Source organism: Rana temporaria, chromosome 4 (genome assembly GCF_905171775.1).
Source record: "Rana temporaria chromosome 4, aRanTem1.1, whole genome shotgun sequence".
Taxonomy (NCBI): Eukaryota; Metazoa; Chordata; class Amphibia; order Anura; family Ranidae; genus Rana; species Rana temporaria.
The window spans coordinates 27,265,838-27,280,234 of NC_053492.1; the positions used below are offsets into that span (position 1 = coordinate 27,265,838).

The following is a 14,397-nucleotide window of genomic DNA, read 5'->3' on the forward strand; positions in this document are numbered from 1 at the left end:
ATCAAATGCAGCTAGTTTCCCCCCTCAAATGCAGCCAGTTTCCCCCCTCAAATGCAGCCAGTTTCCCCCCTCAAATGCAGCCAGTTTCCCCCTCAAATGCAGTCAGTTTCCCCCTCAAATGCAGCCAGTTTCCCCATCAAATGCAGCCAGTTTCCCCATCAAATGCAGCCAGTTTCCCCATCAAATGCAGCTAGTTTCCTTATCAAATGCAGCCAGTTTCCCCCCTCAAATGCAGCCAGTTTCCCCCCTCAAATGCAGCCAGTTTCCCCCCTCAAATGCAGCCAGTTTTCCCCTCAAATGCAACCAGTTTAATTAAAATAATAATAGTTACCGTATTTATCGGCGTATAACACGCACCCCAAGTTTAGGAGGGAAGTTTAAGGAAAAAAATTACAATGCAGCCTTATCAGTATCTCCATCTGTAGCCTTGTCCAGTGTCCATCCGCAGCCTTGCCCAGTGTCCATCCGCAGCCTTGCCCAGTGTCCATCTGCAGCCTTGCCCAGTGTCCATCTGCAGCCTTGCCCAGTGTCCATCTGCAGCCTTGCCCAATACAAAAAAAAATCAAATAAATAGAAAGTCCATTTCACCCTACATAAAAAATTCAAGACACCCGAAATTGCTCTAACCCCAATGTGTTTCGCCCAGTCGGCTTCCTCAAGAGGTTCAGGCCATGATGTCGCCAATTGGACGAAATGCATTGGAGTGTAACACGAATGGCAATGAGATCTTTTAAGGGGTGTCTTGAATTTTTTTTATGGATGGTTAAATGGACAATATATTGATTAGACTTTTTTATTTTGTTTTATGTTATTTTTAAGTTAACTAATTTTATTGTTTTTTTTTTATATTTATATTTCTACTGGTGTTTTTAACCTTGCCTTGGGAATATATAATTTTTTTACTTTTACACATAATTTTTGGTGTTTTAGGTAGCAGCTGAAAATTTGTTCAAGCTGCTTTTCTTTTATTTCCACCTGGTGATATTGCCAGTAACACTCACCATATTCCTAATTATCAATGTTATATAAAAATTGTTAAAATAAATAAATAATAATAATAACAATTCCCAACTTTATAGCCCTAGATCAGTGGTCTCCAAACTGCGGCTGAGGGGCCAGATGTGCTTGCTTTTATCTGGCCCTTGGAGCACTTTTTCATCCACAGTGGGCCATAATTCCCCCCACTGAAACCAATGAAGTGGCGCAATCTTTCCCAATGACACCAATAATGCGGTCCAATTTCTCCCAATGACACCAACAATGGGGCCCAATTCCTCCCAATGACACCAACAATGGGGCCCAATGACACCAGCAATTGAGCCCAGTTTCTCCCAATGAAACCAACAATGGGACCCAATGACACCAAAGATGGGGCATGTTTTTTTAACCCTGGCATCAGGACCTTTTCTATGCCCAATGGCACCCCTAATGCCTGAAGGACTGTAAACTGTCCCATTGTTTCGAAAGTTTGGAAACTGTGTGCCTCAGCCAATCAGGAGGGAGAGTCCCGGACAGCCGAGTCTCTCATGCAACATCACTGGATAGAGATGGGGCTCAGGTAAGTATTAGAGGGGCTGTGAGGTGCTGCTACACACAGAAGTTTTTTTTTATCTTGATGCATAGAATGCATCAAGGTTAAAAAACCTTCTGCCTTTAGAACCACTTTAATGGGTGTCGCATGACTGCACAATTACTAGTTAAAGTAATGCAGTGCCGAATAGCAAAAAATGCCCTGGTCATGAAGGGGGTAAAGTGATTAACCACTTAAGGATCGCCTAACGCCGATATACGTCGGCAGAATGGCACGGCTGGGCACAATCACGTACCTGTACGTGATTGTATAATGCCCAGCCGTGGGTCGCGCGCCCGCGAACCGGTCCGAAGCTCCATTACCGCGGGACTCGCGGACCTGATTGCCGCTGGAGTCCCGCTATCAGTCCCCGGAGCTGAAGAACCTGGAGAGCTGTGTGTAAACACCGCTTCCCCGTTCTTTACTGTGGCGCCGTGATCGATCGTGTGTTCCCTTATATAGGGAATCACAATCGATGACGTCACACCTACAGCCACACACCCCTACAGTTAGAAACACAGATGAGGTCACACTTAACCCCTTTCAGCGCCCCCTTGTGGTTAACTCCCAAACTGCAATTGTCATTTTGCTGTCAAAATGACAATGGTCCAAAAAATGTGTCAGAATTGTCCGATGTGTCCGCCATAATGTCGCAGTCACGAAAAAAAACGCTGATCGCCGCCATTAGTAGTAAAAAAAAAAATATTAATATAATTGCAATAAAACTATCCCCTATTTTGTAAACGCTAAAAATTTTGCGCAAACCAATCGATAAACGCTTATTGCGATTTTGTTTACCAAAAATAGGTAGAAGAATACGTATCGGCCTAAACTGAGGAAAAAACTTTTTTTTATATATTTTTGGGGGATATTTATTACAACAACAAGTAAAACATTTTACATTTTTTTTAAATTGTCGCTCTATTTTTGTTTATAGCGCAAAAAATAAAAACCGCAGAGGTGATCAAATACCACCAAAAGAAAGCTCTATTTGTGGGAAAAAAAGGACGCCAATTTTGTTTGGGAGCCACGTCGCACGACCGCGCAATTGTCAGTTAAAACTACGCAGTGCCAAATCGCAAAAAGGGGCCTGGTCCTTTAGCTGCATTTTGGTCCGGGTCTTAAGTGGTTAAAGAATACAGAGCTGCAAAAGTGTGTGCCTTTTATATCTGTTGGTGTTTCGTCAGATTAGGCGACCCGTCAGAATGTGTAACGGAAGTGATGTTTCGTCGCCGCCATCTTGCTACACCCCACACTTTTCCACAGTAAAGATACACTGAGAAGGGGGCAAGCAGGCACCTTGTTACACCCACCAAAGTTTTTTTTAACAGTAAACTGAGTTTTTATAGTAAAATACAGTACTTCGAACTCCGTCTGACTGTTTACATGTTGAATTTTAAAAGCAGTGAAGTTCTTTCCAATTAGCAAAACTGAGAGATCAGCAGGCTCCTGCTGCTTTTAAAATGCAACATCTAATCAGTCAGACGGAGTTGTAAGTACTGTATTTTACTTTCAAAAGCTCCGTTTACTGTTAAAAGAAGTGTAAAATGCGAAACTCCTGTGGGTGTAACAAGATGTCCGCTTGCCCCCTTCTCAGTTTATTCTTACTATGGAGGAGTGTGGGGTGTAGCAAGATGGCGGCGACGAAACGTCACTTCCATTACACTTTCTGACGGGTCGCCTAATCTGATGAAACAACTGCAGTTCAGCATTCACTTCCACACATGACCACATTTCCAAACTGCCATTCAGGGACACACCCCCTCTCTCACCTTCTCCAAAAAAAGATGAGGGGGCGGGGGGTAATGTAGTCTCTGGGTTGATGGGGAATTTGGCGGCTGGTTATTTGTCAGGTGAATGTGCCACTTGCCACCAGATGCAGTCCGTGCCGCTTGCCACCCATAGCCTGCCACCAAATGCAGTGCTGCTGTCACTCCCTCTGCATGAGCCACGTGCGTAGAAGGAAAGGAGTGGTGTCACTATCTGTAGAGTGAAGATCACACCAGTACCTGCTGATTTCCACTGGGTGCCAGGAGGAGGTGCCGAGGTGGGTGGGGACAGCAGTGCTGCACTAGGCGCAGGTCTTGCTCCCGGTCTCACTGTCTGAGAGTAAATTGTCACTGGTTGCAAGATGTCAGGCAGCGCTGGCCCTAGCAACCAGTTCCGGAAATGTAGTTGTAACGGTATGGCCCGTGGGACCCAGAGGCTCTTGAAGGATGTGGGGTACTCCTGTGTCAGCTTCACCAATGACTCTTGTGTCTAGGGTCATCCTATGTCCACTAGGGGCATAGGATGACTGAGAACTGATATCATGGATTACATGAGATGGGACAGTAATGATAAATTATGTATTGCAGGATATTTTAAATTATTACAAGTTGTTCATTCTGAACACAACAGGTCAATAGGAGAGTGTCTCCTTCAATGTGAAACATATACTGTTAAGATGTTAATTGATGTTAATTATCTCCAGCTACCTGACTGCAGTGATGAAAGCTTGCTGTGATTGCATTCCATTGTCTATTGTGTTAATTAAGCCTGGCTCCTAAGTAGGGTTGTCCCGATACCACTTTTTTAGGACCGAGTACAAGTACCGATACTTTTTTTCATGTACTCGCCGATACCGAATACCGATACTTTATTTTAATGCCAAGTGTCAGTTCGACTGATGGGCACTGATAGGTGGCATTAATAGGTGGCTGGCACTGTTAGATCGCACGGATAGGCGGCACTTTTGTTTGGGAGTCACGTCGCACAATTGTCAGTTAAAGCGGCGCAGTGCCGAATCGCAAAAAATGGCCCGTCATTGGGCAGCCAAATGGTCCAGGGCTGAAATGGTTAAAAAGATACTCTAATATGAAATAAAAACTGTTTCGGCTGCGATTCTCCTTTAACGATAGGGTCACTTTAAGGTCAGTGCGAGGTCAGTGGTCATTAAGACACAGCCCCTCCCCCCATGTATATAGATTACAGGGGTCTTCTATTGTGACTTTCACAGCTCTACAGAACTCCTGCACACTGTCTGTCATTACCATCGTGCAGCACTACAAGTCTCAGCAATCCCTAACCTTGTGTAGAGCTCAGCCCAGACCTGCCATGCCCCCCTTCCCCATGCTACACACAGTGCCAGTACCTGCTTGACCCAGGCAGACAGGAGGAACTTGCTGAGCTGGTGTGTGTCCTCTCCCTTGCTGCCATCTGAGGCGTCCATGTAGTTCTGGACATGCCTTGCAGCATGTTCCGCGACTTACCCGGGCAGTGAAGCCATACAGACACGCCCACGTGCCCAGCCCACACTTCTAATTGGTGAGTGTGTTCCTCTCGTCCATCCAATTAGCTGGCCGGGATTTCCCTCTTTCAGACACGCCCCGCTCCTCCGACATTCGGGAGTTCTCCAGTCTGTGCGGCCCGCCCCCTCCTTGCTCTGTACTGGCGGTATGTCAGGGGATAGGATGTACTGTGCGGGGGTTGGCAGGTGTCTGTCGGGAGGATGGATGATGGAGCTGCGCTCCGTGGTGGGGATCTTGCTGGGGTTCCTCCGTCCTGCTCTCCGCCCACTCTCCGCCCGCTCTCCGCCCACTCTCCGCCCACTCCTAGCAGTTAGCACGGTCTCAGCTAACTCTCCGCCCCTTCTGAGACCCCCGCTCTCCACCCCCTCTCCGCCCGCTCGTCACCTAAAAAAAAAAAAAGTATCGGCAGAAGCATCGGGAGCATTTGCGCGAGTACAAGTACTCGCGCAAATGCTCAGTATCGGTCCCGATACCGATACTAGTATCGGTATCGGGACAACCCTACTCCTAAGATATTTCATGGTGCTATGCTAACTAACCCTGTATTGTGTGAAAATTCTATTGATGCTAATATGTGTTGTGAGTTAACACACTCAAAAGGTCAGACGTCTGACTGATGTTTACTAAAGGAATGTGTATTGTGTAGCAGGTGAGAATAGCTTATCGCAGAGGCAGAAAGTCTGTCTAAGATGTGGATTGAGGGGGACTCGTTAGCACCCATTGTGTGATGTTGTGGGTGAAGTGTGTCATTGCCCCATTGATTACTGCAGCATGCTTTCTAACTGTATATAAGAAACCTGAGTTTACCATTAAAGTCTATCTGTTTGGAACCAGAGAACAGAGCTGTGTCTCGTTATTCTGGGGGAAATCCAATGGGTCCTGTCTGCTGGATTGTGGAGTGTCGGAAGCTGTCTTGGGTTGGTGGAATGGAATATCGTAAAAGCGTTAACCCCTGACCGTTACAGTAGTTATTAGTAATGGGTGGCTGTGTCCTGTATTTCATTTTGGGACATTGTATTGTCCTGGAATGAAGGTGCCCGGGACCCAGGACAGACATGTCAATTGCGGGACAGTCCCGGGCAATCCAGGACACATGGGCACCCTAACCCCAGCCAATACTAAAATAGTTTGGGTGGCGTTGGCCTTTGAAGGGTTAGACAAGCATGCTATGATCACAATATGTAGTAAACAGAATAATGATCTAAGAGGAATGTGCGTCTCGCAGGTCCCATGCACTTGGCTGAACATCTGTGTGAGCGGTATAATAAGCAGATAGCGATAGACAACAGGGGACCAGGAAGAAAACTCAGTCACTGATTGGAGGATGAACTGCGCTCACAGATGTTCCGCATTATGGGATAAAGGTCGATGAGGCGACCTCTCACTCACCAGCTGCACGCCGCCGTGTGTCATTTTTCCCAGCAGGCCGAGTCTTATATACACAGGTTCAGCTCTCCGCACAGCTGGACACAGAGGCTGGGTTGCAGGCTGATTTTACGATTTGCTGCTATTATCATTTTTCTGCAGAGGGTGAATGGTTGTGTACACAAATATTGTTAGCCAAAATCCATGATGCATAATGAGTGAGTGAGATGGAGCGTGGCGGATCTTCCATCCAAAATCAATCAAACCAAAAATTCCTTGTTTAAAAAGGATTTTTAAAGCCTTCTCTTCTGTCTTGCACAGTTGTTCTACTGAAATTACCGACTCTGATTTTGATGCACACTGTGAGCTTTAGATGCAATTCTGGTAGAACCCGTCTCATTTCCTGGAGGATGTCTGCAATCACCTAGACTTTACTCCCAAGGCTGGCTGGCCCTGGTTTGCCCCCTTCTCATTTTATTGGTATTCAGTTATTTTAACTGCTTTCTGCCTGGGATATTGTAAAATGACACTGTGACAGACTCACCCAGGACATCCCCGGACCCTCTTTTGTCTAAAATGATCCTATGTCCACTAGGGGCATAGGATGACTGAGAAATTATATCTTGGACTACCTGAGATGGGATTATTATGTAATTATTATCCACAATATATTCCAGGATATCTGTAAAGAACTGAAACAAGGAAAAACGCATATATGGAGTCCGTGTGCCGCGCACCCCGAAAATGCAAAAACAAAAATGGGAAGGTCCCCCAGTGGGGTTTTTTAGCGGCATGATGTTCTCAATGAATAAGAGTGGTTGGATGATATTGAAGTTAAAATCTTTACTTGGTTTCAACATTAAATTACAATAAAATGTACAACATGGTTGGAGCATTTGTAAAATAGTGTAGATAATATACATATAGTACACTCTGATTATACATGAATATGAAAATAACAGTGGCAAAAATCAACAACAATACAATACATGTTACATCGTGATTCAATTGGTTTCCGTATGAGTACGCCAACCTCTGTAAAGAACTATTTACTGTTTGTTGATTCGGAACTCAACGGGTTAATTGTAAGAGTGACTCATTCATAATGTTGGGACACATACTGTTAGATGCTAATGCCATCACCTCCAGCCATCTGTCTGTCCTCTGTGCTAATTGACCCGGCTATTGTGTGAAGATGTCCTGTGTTTACACTTATGATAATGTGTATTGTATAGCAGGTGAGCAAGGAGACGTGACGTCTACCCTGAAAGGTCATATCTATGAGTCACCTCGTCTGGGCAAATGATTAGTTATGTTCTGGTTACCTCCTCTAACTGTATATAAGGTTGTATTCTTGGTTCTAATAAACACTCCATGTTCAGCAGACAAACAAGTCTCGTCTCGTTGTGTGCTTGAGAGCAGCTGGAATATCTGATATCTATATCCAGACTGATAGGAAGTGGTATATGACGGAAGCACTCAAGAGGAGTGTGGGACGTTCCGTTACAGACACCCGAGCAGGAGCCCCATTGTTCTGGGTGGATGTTATATGACGTCCTCCCCAGAACACACCTCGCCCAGGCCCGGCAGGCCACACTCTGGCATGATCTGTCACTGGCTGCGTCCACCAGACACATTGGATGACTGATCAGTGAACCGGCCAGCTGCCGGTACCATGTAATCGCTGTGGCCAATCACACAGGCCACGTGACATTTGTAAACAACGAATGGCCATTCATTGTGTACTATTGTGTTGATCTCTGTGTTGACTTTTGCCACCCAAATGCATTATTTTACATTTTTCTACATTGAACCTCATTTGCCATGTAGTTGCCCACCCCATTAATTTGTTCAGATCTTCTTGCAAGGTTTCCACATTCTGCGGAGAAGTTATTGCCCTGCTTAGCTCAGTATTGTCTGCAAATACAGAGATTGAACTGTTCACCCCATCCTCCAGGTCATTTTTGAACAAATTAAACAGGATTGGTCCCAGCACAGAACCCCGGGGGGGGGGACCCCACTACCCACCCCTGACTATTCCGAGTACTCCCCATTTGTCACCAATTTCCATTACTCTGGATCCACATAGACATCGAATCTGAGAAAAACTGTAGCAGATATTCACGTAGAAATTCAGTTTCTTCTCCTCTGCTCCCCAAAACTTCCCTTGGTCACTATTGGAGATACAGTGGAACCTCGGTTTAAGAGTAACTTGGTTTGAGAGCGTTTTGATTTGCAAGCAACTTTTTTTTACAATTCTGACTCGGTTTGTGAGTGTGGACTCGCAAGACGAGCAGAATTCAAGCTCAATAGGCCTGCAGTACGGGGGCGCAGGAGCCGAGAAAAGCTGAACATTGGCCTGCAGTACCTCATTTGGCCTGATGTACGGGGGCGCAGGAAACAAGCCAAAGTGTCCTCTGGCCTTTTTGGCCGTTTTCGGGGCTCTCTGGTGCCCCCCCCCCCACCTCTGGCCACATTCGGTACTGCATCCCATTGAAGTCAATGCGGAACAAATTATTTTCGTTTCCATTGACTTCAATGGTAAAACTCGCTTTGATATGCAAGTACTTTGGATTACGAGCATACTCCTGGAACCCGAGGTCCAACTGTATATATATTTTTTCTTTAGCAAATGCCTGTTTTTTTTTAAACTTTGGCCCTCTACTTCTGGATTCCTGGTTTCCTAGGAGACAATGATGTATATTGGCCCCCAACATCTGGATTCTTCATCTAAATGAGGATGGCATTAATTGGCCACCCACAACATCCTGAGATACATACAGTGGGGTAGATTCAGGTACATTTGTGCATTTTTTACGGAGGCGCAGCGCACCGTTTTGCCGCTGCGCCTCTGTAAATTACCTGCGATACGCTCGATTCACGGAGCAGTAGCTCCGTAAATTGCGTGGGCGCTCCTGAAAAATGCCCGGCGTAATCGTGCGTAATTTAAATGATCCCGTAGGGGCATTTAAATTAGGCGCGTTCCCGCGCCGAGCGTAGTGCGCATGCTCCGTCGGGAAACTTTCCCGACGTGCATTGTGGTAAATGACGTCGCAAGGACGTCATTTGCTACAAACTGAACGTGAATGGCGTCCAGCACCATTCACGATTCACTTACGCAAATGACGTAATTTAAAAATTTTGCGACGCGGGAACGACGGGTATACGTAGCATTGGCTGCCCCTGCTAATAGCATGGGCAGCCTTACGCAAAACCCGACGTACGCAAACGACGTAAACTGCGTACGCAGGGCGCGCGTACGGTTGTGAATCGGCGTTAGTATGCAATTTGCATACTCTACGCTGACCACAACGGGAGCGCCACCTAGCGGCCATCGTAAGAATGCAGCCTAAGATATGACGGCATAAGGAGCCTTATGCCAGTCATATCTTAGGCTGCAGTCGGCGTATCGAGGTTCCTGAATCAGGAGCATTCGATACGCTGGCAAAAGTAAGCAATTGCGCTGCGTAACTATGGTTACGCAGACGCAATTGCTTTTTGAATCTACCCCAGTGTGTCACACATCCAAAAAGCCTTGAGAGTCAAAGTATCACGTTGTCACATTTCCAAGCCCACAACCCATCTGCACATGAGTTGGATCACAGGAGCATCATCAAGGGGCCAGTTGTGCAATCAAGGAAGAGACAATTGACTCTCAATTCAAGATGGCGACCCTGGGTAGGCGATATAGCAGAAGAGCAGTGGGTGAGAATAGGACAACACAGGATTTGTTGGGCTTGTGATTATGTTTCTCCTGCATAAAGGAGCATTAGACTGGCAAATGGAAAGTAAAAATATTGGGCAGGGGTGAAGTTCCTCTTGAACTTGTTGGGCATGTGCTCGTTTTTTTTTGTCATTCAGGCTATGTAAGCCGTGTCCCAAGAGTGGAACTTTAAAAAAAAAAAAAAAAAGCGTTTAATTATCCAATCAGTGAGTTGCATGCCAAAATTGCCCCAAATCACTCCAATCACATATTTGTTTATGAATAGGAATCACAAGCAATCTTATAATTATGTTCACTGTATCCATTACATGGTATAGAGCCTCCGGCATTAGTCATGAGCTCATTTAAAAGCAATGGTTAAACTTTTTCTAGCCCTTTCCATGTTTTCTGTGCATTCTTCATTTTCTCACATATATTTAAAGTGTACCTGTCATGCTAGAAAATATAGGTATGCCCATTGCTGCTCTAAAAAATCCCAGTTGCCTGGTTGTTATGTAGACATCTCCAGCTTTAATACGGTCTGGGTCACTGACCTGGAACCTGAAACAATTATACAGAATAGGAAATGCAGATGTTCTTTTTACTGTCTTTGTCAATCAAAGTATTAAGCCTCGTAGACACGAGAGAGGAAAACTGCCAGGAGAGCATTTGGCTGGGAACCCTGCTCTCTATTTTCCCGTCGGGATTCCTGCCGAGAAAACCGTCTGTCTGTATGCTTGCCTGAGTGTAGAAAAAACGTGCATGCTCGATAACACTTTGACGCATGCGCGGTAGCATACAAAGTTAGTGTGGGGTGTAGCAAGATGGCGGCGATGGAATCGAATGTGACAAGACGCCGGCTCGTCGTAGTCGTACGACGTCACCGCCCTCTTGCCATTCAAAAGAAATTGGGCCAGATTCACAGAATAAGTACGCCGGAGTATCTGCTGATACTCCGGCGTACTTTCAAATTTGCCGCGTCGTATCTTTGTTTGTAATTCACAAACAAGATACGACAGCATTTGGCTAAGATCCGACAGGCGTACGGCTTCGTACGCCTTCGGATCTTAGGATGCAATACTTCGGCCGCCGCTGGGTGGAGATCGCGTTGTTTTCCGCGTCGGGTATGCTAATTAGCTGTTTACGGCGATCCACGAAGGTACGCACATTAGTTACGTCGTCGCTAGTCGGCTTTTCGCCTCGCAAAGTTACGGCTGCTATTGAGGTGGTTTAACAATAGACAGCCCATGTTAAAGTATGGCCGTCGTTCCCGCGTCGAATTAAAAAAAAAAAATGTTTTGCGTAAGTCGTCCGGGAATACGAAAGTACGTTACGCACGTCGCCATTCAAAACATTACGTCGGGGCGACGTCATTTCGCGCAAAGCACGGCGGGAAATTTCAAAACTGAGCATGCGCAGTACGTTCAGCGCGGGAACGCGCCTAATTTAATTGGTCCCCGCCCTATTTGAATTAGGCGTGCTTGCGCCGGACGACTTTACGCTACGCCGCCGCAAGTTTACACGCAAGTGCTTTGTGAATCAAGCACTTACGATGAAAACTTGCGGCGGAGTAACGTAAAGGACATACGTTACGCCACCGCAATTCTTTATGAATCTGGCCCATTGTTTTTTATATATATTTTTTGGGGGATATTTATTATAGCAAAAAGTAAAAAATATAGCTTTTTTTTTTCAAAATTGTCGCTCTTTTTTTGTTTATAGCGCAAAAAAATAAAAATCAATAAAAATAATACCACCAAAAGAAAGCTCTATTTGTGGCAAAAAAAAGACGTCAATTTTGTTTGGTTGCAACGTCGCACGACCGTGCAATTGTCAGTTAAATCAACGCAGTGCCGAATCGCAAATAGGGCTCTGGTTAGGAAGGGGGTAAATTCTTCCGGGGCTGAAGTGGTTAAAAAACCAAAGTGAGACGACTCTTCAATATACCATTGCAAATGTTTTGTTATGTCTGTTCAATAAGTGCCTGCAGATCTTTCCATGTTCTCTTAGGCCTTGTACACACGACCGAACATGTCCGCTGAAACTGGTCCGCGGACCAGTTTCCGCGGACATGTCCGACCGTGTGTAGGGCCTAGCGGACAATTTTCCGGCCGAGCGGACAGGTTTCCAGCGGACAAAGGTTTCTTAGCATGCTAAGAAACTTGTCCGCTGGAAGCCTGTCCGTCGGACATGTCCGATGGTTAGTACGACTCATCGGACATGTCTGCTGGTTATGACGTATAACCAGCGGACAGAAATCCCGCGCATGCGTCGAATTGATTCGACGCATGCGTGGAAGCATTGCACTTCCGGGTTTGAGAACGTCGGTGTCGTCTACGTCACCGCGTTCTCTGTCCGCGGGGATTTTGGTCTGATGGTGTGTACACACATCAGACCAAAATCTCCCAGCAGACCGTTTTCATCGGACATGTCTGCTCGTGTGTACAAGGCCTAAGGGCCTTTTCACATGGGCGGACGAACGGACCGTTTTTTAAAAGTCCGTTTACGGACTTGTAATGCTTGCCTATGGGATTGCAGACGTTAGCGGATGATGCATCCGCTAACGTCCGCAAAGATCCGCCTCCGCAAAGATCCGCTTTTTCAGACAGAAGAAAACCCTATTTTTCTTCCGTCTGGCGGAACGTATCGGATGAATACGGACACACGGGGGGAGATTCATCTCCTGATCCGCCGTCGTATCTCTGAGATCCGCCGTCGTATCTGTGAGATCCGACGGTCGGATCTATGAGGCTGATTCATAGAATCAGATTCCTCATAGATCTCCCTTAGATCCGACTGGTGTAAGTGACTTACACCAGTCGAATCTTAGGCTGCAATCTACCGCCGGCCGCTAGGTGTCGTCGCTTTTTTTTACGCGTCGGATATGCAAATGAGTAGAACCGCCAATTCAAGTCCTTACGCCCGCCCGTCGCTTTTTTTTAACGTCGTTTGCGTTCGGCTTTTTCCGGCGGATAGCTACCCCTGCTATATGAGGGGTAGCTAATGTTAAGTATGGCCGTCGTTCCCGCGACGAGATTCAAATTTTTACGTCGTTTGCGTAAGTCGATCGGGAATACGGATGGCCGCAATTGACGTACCCGCCGCTAACAATGACGTCCTAGCGACGTCATTTGGAGCATGCGCACTGGGAAATTTCGCCGGCGGCGCATGCGCAGTTAAATCGGCGCGGGAACGCGCCTGATTTAAATCGTACACTCCCCCTAGCCGCGGAATTTGCATTCCGCCGGGGGAGTTACGATCCGACGGTGCAATTTTTGAGGTAAGTGCTTGATGAATACTGCACTAGCCTCGCTAAATTGCACCGGCGGATCGTAAAACACGTAGATCCGCTGATCTACATGAATCTGGCCCACGGTCCGTATTCATCCGATTCACCGTAGGGGAGAGCGGAGGAAAGACAGGGCGGTCTCTGCACAGTGTGCGGGGACCGCCCTGTCCGCCGACAGCTCAGCGGGGATTTACGGATGATCCCCGCTGAGCAGACGGACACACACAGGGCAGATCAATACGGATCTGCTCCGTGTGAAAGAGCCCTTATTCATCCCCGACAGCTGTTACCTTTTGTTCCACTTGACCCTCCCTCTTACATTGGAAGCTCTAACAAGCAGGGCCCTCTGATTCCTCCTGTATTGAATTGTGTTGTAACTGTATTGTCTGCCCCCATGTTGTAAAGCGCTGTGCAAACTGTTGCCGCTGTAGAAATCCTGTATAATAAATAATTCTGATGATTATTTTCAATTACATAGTTGTCAGCTATCTATGAGGACTACAGAACCTCTCCCTTCAATATTATGGAGAAGATAAGACTGGGAGGTGTTCTGTATGCCCATCCTAGGGTGACAATGGTGCTCCTCCACAGATACAATACAGTGAGTGTGTGTTGTCACTCGAAGACATGAGGGGCTAGATTCAGAGAGAATTTACGCCGGCGTATCTATAGATAAGCCGCGTAAATTCAAATCTGCGCCGGCATATCTTCTTTCTGTATTCTTTCTGTATTCAGAAAGCTAGAATTAGGCTAAGATCCGACTGGCGTAAGTCTCTTACACCGTCGTATCTTAGGGTGCATATTTACGCTGGCCGCTAGGTGGCGCTTCCGTCGTTTTCGGCGTAGAATATGCAAATGACCTAGATACGCCGATTCACAAACGTACGTGCGCCCGGCGGATTTTTTTACGTCGTTTGCGTAAGGCTTTTTCCGGCGTACCGTTGCTCCTGCTTCTATGAGGCGTACGCAATGTTAAGTATGGACGTCATTCCTGCGTCGAATTTTTAATTTTTTACGTCGTTTGCGTAAGTCGTTCGCGAATAGGGCTGGACGTAATTTACGTTCACGTCGAAAGCAATGACGATTTGCGGCGGAATTTCGAGCATGCGCACTGGGATTCTTTCACGAAAAAACTTAAAATGCGCGGGGTCAACAATAATTTAAATAAAACACGCCCACA

At 46.3% G+C, this 14,397-nt stretch overlaps 1 protein-coding gene across 1 annotated transcript in view; it reads left to right on the forward strand.

Moving 5' to 3' along the window:
• SCARA5 (scavenger receptor class A member 5) overlaps positions 1–14,397 on the forward strand; it is a 424,057-nt gene that overhangs the window by 381,969 nt on the left and 27,691 nt on the right. The gene's annotated exons all lie outside the window — the stretch shown is intronic.